At 44.9% G+C, this 13274-nt stretch overlaps 2 long non-coding RNA genes across 3 annotated transcripts in view; both read right to left on the minus strand.

Annotated features, from left to right (window-relative positions):
- The window catches only part of LOC140068925 (uncharacterized), a 35120-nt gene extending 23373 nt beyond the window's left edge, over window positions 1-11747 (minus strand). For both annotated transcript variants that reach the window (XR_011848633.1, XR_011848634.1), the window contains exon 1: window positions 11647-11747. This is a non-coding gene — a long non-coding RNA (uncharacterized lncRNA). The remainder of the gene's footprint in view (window positions 1-11646) is intronic.
- Window positions 1-13274, minus strand: part of LOC140068926 (uncharacterized) — a 199650-nt gene that overhangs the window by 78211 nt on the left and 108165 nt on the right. The window lies entirely within an intron of this gene.

The raw sequence follows: 13274 nt of genomic DNA on the forward strand, positions 1-13274 counted from the left end.
TTGTGTGACGTCATTGCATTGCCAGCGTTGGGCGCTTTACTGCAGCCTCCTCTCGCCAGGAGTGATCAGGAGAAACATGCAGAGAGGTTTACTATGAATGGAGGCATAGAGCAGACATGTATTATGTATGGGAGGAATCAGAGGAGGTTGCTGCTGGTCATTTACTGAGTGGAGGCCGCTGATGGACATTTTACTGAGTGGTCCCACTGATGTTCCCTTTGCAAAGTGGAGAGCACTGCTTGACATGTTTTTTTAGTGGAGATCCATTTTATTGAGTGGAGTTATATATCAATGTAGCATACATGTGTATTTTCAAGTGTAATTTTCAGGATAGTGGCAGCAGGATTTTAGGTATATGGGGGCCCCGGGGACCACTGTGTCTTGTTACACATGTAAGACTTATCCTTTGTGACACTGTGTCTCTGCTGTGCAGACTTTATGGTTTGCATGAAACTGGTATGTAAAATACATGCATCTTAAAAGATCACTTAAGTCACATATATAATATTAAAATTCAACCCCAACTCTGCGGAACAGACCACACCCATTTATGTGTAACATGTAAGTGGAGTACATTAAATAACATGGTAACAATAACTCACCTCTAAAAAGTGTATTTTGATGTTGTCTAGACATTTTGATAGTTATCAGAATGTACAAGGAATGGATGAAACTGAAAACAAACACACCAATAAAGCCCAAATAAAATAAAAAGATATTTATGTACACATAAAAAAACCTAAAAAAAATTCTTATCAAACCAAAAATGGCCAACTGTCAATTCCACTGTAAATCCAACTGCATATCATGGAAACACAGTTTTCCAAAATAAAAATTACTTCTATGACCAAAGGAAACAAAAATCAGTGTAGCCGATCCCACAGGGATCTTGCCCTCAGGCTACTCTGATATAGCGACTATTGCCTGGGCCCTCCTTTACAGTCGCTTGTTGGGTTACAATTCAACCAATTGAACTTCATGCAACGGGAGTGGTTTTTATCACCTTTCTACAACAAATAAAGCCTTTTGGAAACTAAATTTGAAACTAAAAGGCTCTGCCACTCCATGGGCCACAGCAAAACTAATATCAAAAAATATTTGGCAGTAGCTGCCTTCCCATCACTGTCAATTGTCTCTTTAGTGTCGGATGTAGACGTTAACAAGGAAAAATACTCAGGTCTGTTGTTCATGCACCAATAAACTGAAGGGTTCTCGTTTGCACACCTCCAACCTTTGTGTATGTAATGGTGTTTCTCGTATAACTGGTAACTGGATAAATGGCCAAGAGGCATAAAGCTTTTGGCCCTTAAAGCTACCCTAAGCAACCCCTCCCTTTAAAATGGTAAGGTATAGAATAAAGCTTCTGGAGCCAAAGGCATAAAAGGTGCTTGGTGATCAGTTCTAGACAACTTTATTTTCTTTTACCTCTGCTCTATTAAAAGAGAGACTGGCTACACAGCCTAAGGTAGTTCGGAGATTCGCCTCCTGTCTCATAATAGGCAGAGATCTGTGCTATGCCTCTCCCATATGTAGCTTGACTTGTTCAGATAACCTTCTATGTATAAGCACAAGCCCACCACACGGTCAGAAATTCAAGGCATAGAGAGGCCATTGTAAGGAGAAAATTCAGGTTTATTACAATAAACCAAGTCAACAAAAGTTGTCACGTATAAAGTTGTGGTTATGACATCATAAAGGGGAAAGCATTTCAACATTTATTTGAAAACTGTTCGAGGCAAAATTGTTCATTGAAAAGACATGCCCTTCTCCTATGTTACGGGCAGATTTTACCACTCTACGAATATCAGGAATCTAGAACTAGCTTTTCCATAGCAAAACATTAAGGAGGTGGTTGTGCCAACTTTCAGTTATTCCAGTGTGTTACCTAAAGTGTACATAGGCCGCAGTCCTATGGTCTGGCAAAATGATGCACTTTTACTAATTGGATTCTCACAGTAATCACCAGATGATAGGGGGTTAAATGATTACTAATTACACTTAAAAAAAAAAAAAGTTTACATAAATCAATTGGACAAGTCAATACAAAAACTAGGCAGTGAGTGGAAATGCTATTAGTTGACAATAGTGTTCACAGATATATATCTTTACAAATATTTTGGGTGCTTCAGAAATTTGGAATGACAATAGGTCGTCATCTCACTGGCAGGTACTAAGTGCCAGAGGCATTATCTGCATCAGCAGCAGTTTGGGGGTGATCTTCTTAACCTGCATGCATAATAGAATGAGTAGAGAAAAAAACACATTGAAAAAAATAATGTGATCATTCCCCAAATGACGCCTACAGGGAGTATTTAAACTGGATTACTCATTGGGTTTCAGCTCTGCCTCCCCGGCTCCTCTCTCAGCCTGAACACCGAGACCATATCGGATCTTTCTGCTTGGGGAGCTCTGCGCAGCTGCATTCAGCAGAAATGGGGGGATGAAACTTACAAATGCAGCATTTTTGCTTTTGGTTCCATCAATTTTCGGAGGCTGGCATTGACTGTTACAAATCTGATTCACTGATTTCACCTGGTCTAGCTTCAAGCAGAAATACTGCTAAGGGGTGGGGGAAATTTCTTGAGTGCTTAAATTCTATGAAGTTATAAATCTCAGATCTCAAATAGAAATTCTCCTGCTCTAATAACAGAGTACACAGAAAATTTGTGAAATTATGAATCCACTGAATTTTTTAAGCAAGGTTATTATATGATTTATATTAACCACTGAGGATCCAGAGAGGTTTTTTTCAGAGAGGTCTCTTACTTTGACACTTGACATTTTATCATCTACTGACTTGGATGTGTGACCTTTTATTTTTGCAGGATTTTCTTCAGGCAAGCTCCATCTTTGAAGGGTTTTCTGGATCTTTACTGGTCCATCACCTGGTTAACGCTTCTAGTTATGCTCCCCTTAGTTTTCTCATATGTAGACTGTGATAAGTACTTATTTTGGTGTATATGGGGCTATTCTAATCTCTACCATTACATATGGATTATGGAGATCAGCCAATGCTATATATGGACTATGTTTTAATACATCCTTTCAAATCAAGAACTACATAATCATAAGTCACAGTATGTGCATGACAAAATTCAATTGTGATAGTATTTTTCACTATTCCAGGGCTCTACAAGCAAGTAGCAAAAGGGTTAAATACGTGCAGTCATAAGCTAACATAGGCTCTTGCAGACAGTAGGCTGATATGGAAAATGCCTGCAATCAATAGGGAAACAATGATCAATATTCTGAATGTCTCACTGTGATTGACAGGTTCTTAGATTTCTCGGTAATGGATTTAATTCGTAAATGTGTCTCTCAAGTAGTACTATATACACACCAATAATATGGTCTAATATGCATCAATGAGCTAGCACAAAGATGCTGAAAAAGTGTGGCTGGTCACAGGCGTCCTATTGAAAACAGAAGTCTATTTCCATTTATATTGTATATAATTGTATAATGCGCACAAATGAAAGATAAAGCTTCATATGTAAACTTTCATATTAAACCTTCTATAAACTGCGTAATTCTAAGGCGCCAGTTAGAGTGACAATGCCCCAACTCAGACAAGTGAATATATTTACAGCAATTCCTGTTGCTTTTGGTCAAATAAAGTCACCTTCTTGAGATTGTGATTCTTTTCCATGGCTGAATGAAATATAAGATGTTACAATCAAGCTTTCAGGAAAGCTTAGGTCTAGAGATGAGCGAACATGCTCGTCCGAGCTTGATGCTCGGTCGAGCATTAGGGTACTCGAAACTGCTCGTTGCTCGGACGAATACTTCGCCCGCTCGAGAAAATGGCAGCTCCCGCCGTTTTGCTTTTTGGCGGCCAGAAACAGAGCCAATCACAAGCCAGGAGACTCTGCACTCCACCCAGCATGACGTGGTACCCTTACACGTCGATAGCAGTGGTTGGCTGGCCAGATCAGGTGACCCTGGGATAGACTAGCCGCTGCCCGCGCTGCTCGGATCATTCTGTGTCTGGATGCCGCTAGGGAGAGAGCTGCTGCTGGTCAGGGAAAGCGTTAGGGTGTTCTATTAGCTTACTGTTAGGCAGGAGTGATTCTCAAAGAACCCAACAGCCCTTCTTAGGGCTACAATAACGTTCTACTTTTTTTATTTTAATTTGCATCTAGTACCATTTTGTGAGGAATTAGCAGGGGGACTTGCTACCGTTGTGTTTAGCTCTTAGTGGCACACATATCCATAGCAAAGACCGAAGTGGGAAAATTTAGTAGGGGTTGGATTTCAATTAGGCACTAACTCAGTGTCATCTCATCTGGCATATTAGTGTGCTTTGATACTTGGCTAGAAAATAGCCATAGGAGAATACAAACAGCTTACTTACGCCTACAGTAGCGTTCTATATATTTGATTTCTGGTTGATCTGCTGGTGGCTGTACTTTCTGCAGTGCATGTACTAGCCAATTCTGAGCAATTTGTAGTGAGACTTGCGAACGCTGTGTTCTGCGCTTAGTGACGCACATATCCATAGCAAAGACCGAAGTGGGAAAATTTAGTAGGGGTTGGATTTCAATTAGGCACTAACTCAGTGTCATCTCATCTGGCATAGTAGTGTGCTTTGATACTTGGCTAGAAAATAGCCATAGCAATAGGATAGCATTGTTTGGTTTTAAAAACTCAAAAAAAAACAAAAAACACAAAAAAAAACAAAAAAAAGTTAAAAAAAAAATAAAGTTATAACTCTCATTTTAAAAATGTTTAACCCGAGGGCTAGGGGTAGAGGACGAGGGCGGGGACGTGGGCGTCCAACTACTGCAGGGGTCAGAGGCCGTGGTCCTGGGCGGGGTGAGACACCACCTGCTGATGAGGGAGCAGGGGAACGCCGCAGAGCTACACTCCCTAGGTTCATGTCTGAAGTTACTGGGACTCGTGGTAGAGCACTGTTGAGGCCAGAACAGTGCGAACAGGTGATGTCGTGGATTGCCGACAATGCTTCGAGCAATTTGTCCACCACCAGTCAGTCTTCCACGCAGTCCACCCATGTCACCGAAATCGCCACTCCTCCAGCTCCTGCACCTCAGCCTCCTCCCCCCCCAGTCTGCCCCCTCCCAGGAAAATTTGGCATTTGAACCGGCATACTCTGAGGAACTGTTTTCTGGACCCTTCCCACAGTCACAAACCACTTGTCCGGTTGCTGCTGAGCAATTTTCCGATGCCCAGGTTTTCCACCAGTCACAGTCTGTGGGTGATGATGACCTTCTTGACGTAGTGGAAGTGTGTAAAGAGGTGTCCGACGATGAGGAGACACGGTTGTCAGACAGTGGGGAAGTTGTTGTCAGGGCAGGAAGTCCGAGGGGGGAGCAGACTGAGGGATCGGAGGATGATGAGGTGACAGACCCAAGCTGGGTTGAGAGGCCGGGTGAACACAGTGCTTCTGAGACGGAGGAGAGTCCTCGACCAGAACAGGTTGGAAGAGGCAGTGGTGGGGCCAGACGGAGAGGCAGGGCCAGAGCTGGTGCATCAGCGCCAAATGTGTCAACTAGTGAAGCTCCCGTGGCGAGGGCTCTTGCGGCGAGGGCTAGATCTTCAGAAGTCTGGAGGTTCTTTAAGGAAACACCGGATGACCGACGGACTGTGGTGTGCAACATTTGCCAAACCAGGCTCAGCAGGGGTTCAACCACTACTAGCTTAACTACCACCAGTATGCGCAGGCATATGAATGCTAAACACCCCACTCAGTGGCAACAAGCCCGTTCACCTCCGGCCGTGCACACCACTGCTCCTTCCCCTGTGTCAGCTGATAGTCAGCCCCCTGCCCAGGACCCTGCCACAAAAACCCCATCGTCGCCTCCACGATCCTCCACAGCATCCACCAGTGTTCAGCTCTCCATACCCCAGACGCTGGAGCGGAAACGCAAATATAGTGCAACCCACCCGCACGCCCAAGCCCTTAATGTGCACATCTCCAGATTGCTTAGCCTGGAGATGCTGCCCTATAGGCTAGTAGAGACCGAGGCCTTTCGCAACCTCATGGCGGCGGCCGCCCCTCGGTATTCGGTCCCCAGCCGCCACTACTTTTCCCGATGTGCCGTCCCAGCCCTGCACCAGCACGTGTCAGACAACATCATCCGTGCCCTGACCAACGCCGTTTCTGACAAGGTCCACCTGACCACGGACACGTGGACGAGTGCTGCCGGGCAGGGCCACTATATATCGCTGACGGCACATTGGGTTAACTTGGTGGAGGCTGGGACCGAGTCTGACCCTGGGGCTGCTCATATACTGCCGACGCCGAGGATTGCGGGGCCTACCTCGGTCCAGGTGTTTCAGGCCTACTATGCCTCCTCCTCCTCCCACCCCTCCTCCACCTCCTCCTCCGAACTACCATCCGTGGGCACGGCGCCATCAGTCGGTAGCTCTAGGCACAGCAGCAGTGCCGTCGCTAAGCGACAGCAGGCGGTGCTCAAACTGCTGAGCCTAGGCGACAAAAGGCACACCGCCCAAGAGCTATTACAGGGCATCACGGCGCAGACTGATCTGTGGCTGGCACCGCTGAACCTCAAGCCGGGAATGGTTGTGTGTGACAACGGCCGTAACCTGGTGGCGGCTCTGCAACTCGGCAGACTGACACATGTGCCATGCCTGGCCCATGTGTTAAATCTGATAGTTCAGCGTTTCCTCATGACATACCCCAATCTGTCTGATTTGCTCACGAAGGTGCGCCGCATCTGTGCGCATTTCAGGAAGTCCAGCCCAGATGCTGCCACTCTCAGGGCAGCGCAGCGCCGCCTCCAACTGCCCGCTCACCGACTGTTGTGCGACGTGCCCACGAGGTGGAATTCAACACTGACCATGTTATCCAGAGTTTACCAGCAGCGCAGAGCGATTGTAGACTGCCAGATGTCAACTTCCACCAGAACTGGTAGTCAGGTCAGTCAGCTTCCTCAAGTCTACAATGAGGAGTGGACGTGGATGTCTGATATCTGTCAGGTGCTGAGTAACTTTGAGGAGTCAACACAGATGGTCAGTGGCGATGCCGCCATCATCAGCCTCACCATCCCGCTGCTTGGCCTGTTGAAAAACTCTCTGGTCAGCATGAAGTCGGAAGCTTTGCGCTCGTCACAAGAGACAGGGGAAGAATATTCCCTTGTTGATAGCCAAAGCACCCTCAGGTCTGTTTCTCAGCGCATATCGGAGGAGGTGGAGGTGGAGGAGGATGAGGAGGAAGAGGAGGAGAATGTTGGCGAGACACAAGAGGGGACCATTGTTGAGTCCTTCACTGTTCAGCGTGTATGGGCAGAAGAAGAGGAGTTGGAGGAGGAGGAAATGGACAGTCAGGCCAGTGAGGGGAGTGAATTCTTACGCGTTGGTACTCTGGCGCATATGGCAGATTTCATGCTAGGCTGCCTATCCCGTGACCCTCGCGTTCAAAGAATTTATTCCAGCACCGATTACTGGGTGTTCACTCTCCTGGACCCACGGTACAAGCAAAATCTTTCCACTCTCATCCCTGCAGAGGAAAGGAGTGTGAGAATGCATGAATACCAGCAGGCCCTGGTGCACAAGCTGAAACAGTATTTCCCTTCTGACAGCGCTAGCGGCAGAGTGCGTAGTTCTGCGGGACAAGTAGCGAGGGAGAGTAGGCGAGCAGGCAGCTTGTCCAGCACTGGCAAGGGTACGCTTTACAAGGCTTTTGCCAGCTTTAGGTCACCCCAGCAAGACACTGTCACCTGTCCCCAGTCTCGGCAGAGTAGGGCTGATCTTTACAGAAAGATGGTGAGGGAGTACGTAGCTGACCATACCATCGGCCTAAATGATCACACAGCTCCCTACAACTACTGGGTTTCAAAGCTGGACATGTGGCACGAACTGGCGCTGTACGCCTTGGAGGTTCTTGCCTGCCCTGCTGCTAGCGTCTTGTCCGAGCGGGTTTTCAGTGCAGCTGGTGGCATCATCACCGATAAGCGTACACGCCTGTCGACTGACAGCGCTGACAGGCTGACGCTTATTAAAATGAATAAAGGCTGGATTTCTCAGAATTTCCAATCTCCACCAGGTGAAGGAAGCTCAACCTGAATAATTGATCCACTCCTCCTCCTCCTCCTCATTTTCCTCCTTCTCCTCCTCTTTGTACAGTAAAGCAGAGGAAAATGGCTATTTTTTGACAGGGCCCACTGGCTCTTGCTATAGTACTTCATGCATTTAATTTTTCTGGAGGGCCACCTACCCGGTCCTCTGTTTGAAACAATTTTTGTGAGTGCCACATACAGGCACTCAATCTATTCCATTTTTCTGGAGGGCCACCTACCCGGTCCTCTGGTTTGAAACATTTTTGGGACTGCCACATACAGGCACTCAATCTATTCCATTTTACTGGAGGGCCACCTACCTGCTCCTCTGGTTTGAAACATTTTTGGGACTGCCACATACAGGCACTCAATCTATTCCATTTTACTGGAGGGGCACCTACCTGCTCCTCTGGTTTGAAAAATGTTTGGGACTGCCACATACAGGCACTATCCAAATTAAATTGTCTCCATAGCAGCCTCCACACGTTGTCTCCATTGCTACCTCCAAAAGTCGTCCATATAGCTGCCTCCATACATCGTCCCTTTATCAAACGAGGTGTGTCAGGCAGAAATTTGGGTTGTTTTCATGGATTCCACATCAAAGTTGTTAACTTTGTCTCCACCCTGCTGTGTTATCCACAAAATATACTGGCAAACTTTTACCATTTAGGGATATTATTTCAGCGCTTCTTGCGCATCTGTTTACATTCCCCTCACCCGGCATATCCTAAACTTATAAGAACGCTACTACACTTGATCTTATACAAAAGGTTCTTAGAAGTGCTGTTTGGGGAGTAGCCTAGAGACAGGGGCTTGGATTGGCGAAAGCTCGCCTGGCAGCGGAGCGCCAGCTCCATGCGCATCATGCGCTTCTTGCGCATCTGTTTACATTCCCCTCACCCGCCATATCCCAAACTTATAAGAACGCTACTACACTTAACTTGGTGCAGGCTGGGACCGAGTCTGACCCTGGGGCTGGTCATATACTGCCGACGCAGAGAATTGCGGGGCCTACCTCGGTCCAGGTCTCAAAGGCCTACTATACCTCCTCCCACCCCTCCTCCACCTCCTCCTCCTCCGAATTACCATCCGTGGGCATGGCGCCATCAGTCGGTAGCTCTAGGCACAGCAGCAGTGCCGTCGCTAAGCGACAGCAGGCGGTGCTGAAACTGCTGAGCCTAGGCGATAAAAGGCACACCGCCCAAGAGCTATTACAGGGCATTCCACATCAAAGTTGTTAACTTTGTCGCCACCCTGCTGTGTAATCCACAAAATATACTTGCAAACTTTTACCATTTAGGGATATTATTTCAGCGCTTCTTGCGCATCTGTTTACATTCCCCTCACCCGCCATATCCTAAACTTATAAGAACGCTACTACACTTGATCTTATACAAAAGGTTCTTAGAAGTGCTGTTTGGGGAGTAGCCTAGAGACAGGGGCTTGGATTGGCGAAAGCTCGCCTGGCTGCAGAGCGCCAGCTCCATCCCAAGATCCAACTAACATAGTTGCAGCACCTTTAATCTACTACTAGTTCACTGCCTCCATAATAATAATAATAATAATCTTTATTTATATAGCGTCATCATATTCTGTAGCGCTTTACAAATCATAGGAAACAAATACAAATGTAATGTAACAGAGCACAACATTTGTATGGAACAACAGGAGTGAGGTCCCTGCTCGCCAGAGCTTACGGTTTATGAAGATGATGGGGTAACACGAGGTAAAAGAATATTTAATGGTCAAGCCATTCTTCTTAGGGAATAGAAAAAAATATAATAAATGGAATTGCTGTCGCTTGAACCACTCAGCCGTCATCTTATATACCAGGTCCAGGGTGAATGGGACTGCAGAGAAGTCTGGTGCCTGTTGGTTGCTGGATAACAGATGGGAGGACGACACAGGACGGGTTAGTAGAAGAGTTAAAACTTCATGCAGTTAATGAGTGTTATAGGCTTGCCTAAAGAAATGGGTTTTAAGAGCACGTTTGAAACTTTGGAGGTTAGGTATTAGTCTGATAGTCCGGGGCAGAGCATTCCATAGAATTAGTGCAGCTCTAGAGAAGTCTTGGAGACGCGAGTGGGAGGTCCGCACTAGGGTAGAGGTTAATCTAAGATCACTGGCGGATCTAAGAGCACGGGTTGGGCGATAGACTGAGATAAGAGAGGAGAGGTAGGGGGGTGCAGCATTATACAGAGCTTTATGGATGAGGGTTATTATTATTTTAAACTGTATTTGAAAGGAGACTGGCAGCCAGTGCAGCGACTGGCATGAACTGTAAGCATACATGGTCCCCTTATCAAACGAGCTGTGTCAGGCAGAATTTTGGGTTGTTTTCATGGCTTCCATGTTAACTTTGTCGCCACCCTGCTGTGTAATCCACAAAATATACTGGCAAACTTTTATCATGTACCGATATTATTTGAGCGCTTCTTGCTCACCTCCTTTGGTTCCTCTCTGACACCCATTGGTTTGAAGCCTGAGTCCAATTAGGGTATGTCGCCATGCCACTCTCTAGCCTGCTGCCGCTGCCTCTGCATGCCGTCCCCTATAGTGTCAGGGTCAATTATTGGATGTTTTAGATGCTATCTAGCTTCATTCTGTCACTCTGTCATGGCCATGCTGTTGCCCATAATTTTGGCATAATGGTGCGATTAGGCAGCCTCAGAGGCATCCATGCATGCTGCCCCTGCTGTTTCCTGTCCATTTCCGTGGTGTTTCCATCCTTTTCTGAGGTTCCCAGGTGTTTGGCCAAGCTTCCCTGTGCAGAGCCTTGGTCCCCTTGAAAAATGCTCGAGTCTCCCATTGACTTCAATGGGGTTCGTTATTCGAGACGAGCACTCGAGCATCGGGAAAAGTTCGTCTCGAATAACGAGTACCCGAGCATTTTAGTGTTCGCTCATCTCTACTTAGGTCCCTTCATCAGGCATGATATAAATGACTTTCTGAAGTGACACAGGATCTTATACATCTTATACACTTGTAGAAGAACTTTTTTTTTTTTGCCCCGTTGAGAAATGCGGTTATTCATTTAAATACCTGTATTTCCTACTGCAGCATGTGTGACAAAAGTGGCTGCACTAGAAAAGAAAAAGCATGTCCTATCTTTGGACCAATTTGCAGCACAGACACAACTTCCAATGGAGAGGGGAATGGTGGGGAGCTCATTCTTGAGCAACCCCTTCAATCTTTTTCCTACCCCACTGAGTTTTTTTTAAACATCCACATTTGGATTCTAACCATGATCAGGCGAGTGAGTGGGAAATTGCTAATTTTTCTGCTAAATTCCACAATAAAAATGCTCACTTTATTATAATTCGAATACACAAAAGTTCATAATTGTATAATACAAGTGGGATAATCTAGACGAGGAGCAAAATAGCCATAGATGGAATAGGCCAATCACAAAATACATAGATGGAATAGGCCAAATACAAAATACAGTAGGCCCAAGAAAAAAAAATACTTAGTATCTCTAAATAAATATCATGTAAGAAAAAAGTAGTGTTATCGAGGGTGTAATAATTATTGCTCAATATATATAAAAAGAAAACCGGAGGTACCTTGCGGATTCAAAATATCCCCATGTCTGCAATACACTCACCCGAAAGCATGGTGATGGGTGGTCTGTGAGCGATCCAGGGGGGCAGTTGAACAGCCTAACGCGAGTTTCGCACTGATTAAATTCATCCAAGAAAATATAAGAGAAAAAAAACTAAAGAGAAAAAAGAGAAAAACTAAAATAAATGATGTCTGAAGAGTAATCATCAGTATTATCGATTTTAGTGATATATAGGTTTTAAATGTAATTTTTGAAGGAAATGGAACCTGAATTTTTTTTTTGTTTGCTTTTTTTTGCATTGTTTATTTTAAGTCAAAACCAGGTGTGAAGACTACACAAAGATGGCATATAATGTTAAGATTTGCACTAGTTTTGTGTGCTCAACCCTGTTGGTTTTTGGCTCAAGATAAGGCTTCATGCAGACGACTGTTTATGGTGGCCATGACATGGCCGCACTAACTGTGGACAGCTCACGGCTTCCATTGACTTGAACTGTTGAACAAACCATGTTGAACACACCATATCTCACAGAACTGTGACTGAGCCACATGGCCGCCAGGCTTCTATGGAGATCGAAGGGTTAGGAGCGCTTACCCCTCCTATTCCAATGGGTCACAAACTTCCAACGTTTTGCTGCCTCTTATGGCCACAAATTTGTGTGCACTTAGACTAACTGATGCAAAAAACTGATACAATAGAGATGTATATACATAGAAAAATGTATTATTTAAAATGTATTTTAATAAATTAGAAATGAATAAAAAATGAAACATTAAATTATATTCTATGTTTATATTATTTCTTAAGACTCATTTCAATATAAAGGAAGAAATATGTAATAGAAATGTGTCCTTTATATAAAACTTCAAATTTACTTTTATCAGTAAAACTAAATTTTAAATAGATTTATAACCCTTGTATGCATAATGGATGATATAACCTCAACCACTGACTAGTGCCGGATTCCTTCAATACCACTTTACCGTGTTACAGATCTCCACTATGCAGCCATTTAAATTCTTCATCATGAAGAAGCGCTGTTGACTAAGTTGCCATTTGTGTTAGGGACCCATGAGGGATGAGGTGTTGACGCCAGTGAAAATGCCTGCCTCACACATCCGGTTGTACTACAGACCTGCTTAATAGCTGCGTGCTCCTATGTGCTCCATACCCTTCACATAATGCAGGGATACATTATCATGTTTATTTAGTGTTATACAAGATCCCGAGTTCATCTCTACGATCTTCCCTCGAAATGACCTTCATTCCATACTAGCCTAATGCCATTCAACTTCTTTTATTCCCTAAAAATAGAAATCAATAAACTGTCTGTTAGCTGCAGAGGGCCTGTGAAAGTTATGGGGTCCTGCACAGAGACGCAGCCATTGCAGATTTCTGATACAAAGCCAAATTCCTAATGAAATCTGAGGGCAGAGGGGAGGCTAATGTGATTCATTGTGTGAAAGCGAGCAGATGCATTAATAATCTCAGGCAAATGCACGTGTTTCACAAGTCAACGGAAGAGAGATTAGGAGACATAGTTGAAGTCCCTTGAGTCGCTCCCTCGCTACCTCTTATTATACGGTTGTTAATTTGTTTGCAGGTTTTATGTAAGTAAATTAGGTTTTTCTTGAGCATTTATCCTTATCAAGCCCAGATTCAGAACACTT

The sequence above is a fragment of the Engystomops pustulosus genome, chromosome 7, assembly GCF_040894005.1.
Source record: "Engystomops pustulosus chromosome 7, aEngPut4.maternal, whole genome shotgun sequence".
Classification (NCBI taxonomy): domain Eukaryota; kingdom Metazoa; phylum Chordata; class Amphibia; order Anura; family Leptodactylidae; genus Engystomops; species Engystomops pustulosus.